The sequence below is a fragment of the Trachymyrmex cornetzi genome, unplaced genomic scaffold (assembly GCF_001594075.2).
Source record: "Trachymyrmex cornetzi isolate Tcor2-1 unplaced genomic scaffold, Tcor1.1 scaffold862, whole genome shotgun sequence".
NCBI classification, from domain to species: domain Eukaryota; kingdom Metazoa; phylum Arthropoda; class Insecta; order Hymenoptera; family Formicidae; genus Trachymyrmex; species Trachymyrmex cornetzi.
In genome coordinates this window covers 11,468-13,564 of record NW_017300204.1, presented here as the reverse complement: position 1 = coordinate 13,564, position 2,097 = coordinate 11,468, and the positions used below count along the sequence as shown (strand labels likewise).

The window sequence follows — 2,097 nt, the reverse complement described above, 5'->3', positions numbered from 1 at the left end:
TTCTGCTACCGAGGGAGAGAAGATACTTTTGCGTACTTTGAGTACCGAGAACACGCGACGGAGGTGTGCCGTTGCTCGCGAGTACGGTTACACTCTATATGGAATAATCAGCCGTTGTAAACAAGGATACGCACTATCTCCAAGCAAGTATCCATCTTCTGCAAATTAGAAAATTGGTTCAGTAAAAGATTGCACATTAATTTTCTTAACAATAGCATTTAAAAAATATCAAAAATATATGTATATTTTGATATTTTTTAAATGTAAAACAATTATATTACAAACCTCCACAAAGTTCATTCAGGCTATTGTACACAGGCGATTCCCTAAAAATTCTTGCATCATGAACTGATCCAGGGTAACCAATAAATACATTTATAAATTTTTGTTCGTGGTTCATAATGCCTTGTAACTGAATGGAAAAAAATTGCTTCCTATTTATATATGAATCTTTATCTTCTATTGGTTTGTCGATTCGAATGTGCGATCCATCTATAGCACCTGTAGTGAATTATCAATAATGAAATGATCAAAATTACATGTATGAAAATAGTCTTTTGAAATATATACCTATTACTCCAGGAAATCTTTTTTGCTGAAGAAAATATTGTTTAGTGGCCTCTCTCTCTCTTGCAATGTAGGGAATCTGATGACATTTGGTGCAAGGGATATTAAAAAATTTGTGACCCGGGATATAACATTGTACAGTGCACTTAAAGTAATTCCAAATCTATCTGCCACATCTCGATAGCCAGCACTTTCATGTCCAATGTACCAAAGAAAACTTAAAATATCTTTCTCTGGAGAAATAGGCTCGTATCCGGCATGAGCTGCGATAACATACATAGATAGAGGAAAGTCTCCTATTATGAGAAACTGAGTTCACTTTAAGTAAATTATTAATTTAGCAGAAACGCTATCTCTTATTAGGCGCCTATTTTAGAATAGGTTTTCCTCTAATAATATAGTGAGATATTATATTCATAAAATTATGCAACTAAAATATATGTATTTATAAATGATAATGTATGTAACCCATAATTATGGTATAATGAACCTTGTAATGCCAAAAAAGTTGGAGATGCTGCAAAACGATTGATCAATTCATTGGTTACTTCTCGTGATAAGCGAAAGTGCATTATGAAATCATTCCCACTGTATAAATGTACAACATTTTCAATATAATTAAGAATTTTTACGTAATGTAATCTTTGAACAACTCCTAATACTAGATCTAATATCTGTCCAATGTTTTCATCTGAAAAAAAAGGTTTTCAGATTAGGTTACACTTTAAACAGATCGGTAAAACAAATATACCCACATGTAGTAAATAAAGAATCATTTAATTATCATTTCTTACCATTATTTGCAGCAAATAAAACAATTGGTTCAAAGACATTCTCGTCATAATCCTCTTCATTAGATGACGAATTAGACTCAGACTCAGACTCCAAAATGTGATTAAGAATTTCTGCATTTATTTCATCCATTTTGTGATAACAAATATAGTTAATAAATTTTAAGAAATTAATTAACTAAAATTTTAGTAGATATATTTATTATAATAAACTCAAAATTGTAACAACCAGAGGTAGACTCCTATTGCCTTTTTACCAATATTGATTTATTGATTGATTTAAGGAGTTGATAACTTATCTTAGTTATTATTTTATTATTATTATTAAGAAATTAAATCACTCTTTTTCACCAAAACTCTAAACCTAAACACCGTAGGTTTGCTCTTCTTGATACACGAGAAGTGTAAAGTGTATGTACACCATATACTTTTACACTCCATTTTTTGGGAGAGGGGGAAATGTCGTGTAAAGTGTAGGCTTTTTAAGGAGAACGCCAAAATGTACATACAACAGCTACATTGTACATTGTACATATTACAGGGCTCAGTAAAATAACTGATACGACCTATTTAAAATATAAAATATAAAATAAGTTCCAGAAACTTATTTTAAATATAAAATCGTAGGAGTCGATAAAAGAATGATACGATTTAAGTAAGTATAGTAAGCGGGTTCTAAGCCATGGGGCTAGAGGGGAGCGCGGGGTGCGGGGGATACTCGTAGGCGAGGGGAAGCGTA

General features: G+C 31.8%; 1 pseudogene; it reads right to left on the bottom strand.

Annotated features, from left to right (window-relative positions):
• LOC108769150 (putative nuclease HARBI1) overlaps positions 1 to 1,491 on the bottom strand; it is a 3,725-nt pseudogene extending 2,234 nt beyond the window's left edge.
• Between the last annotated feature and the right edge of the window lie 606 nt (positions 1,492 to 2,097).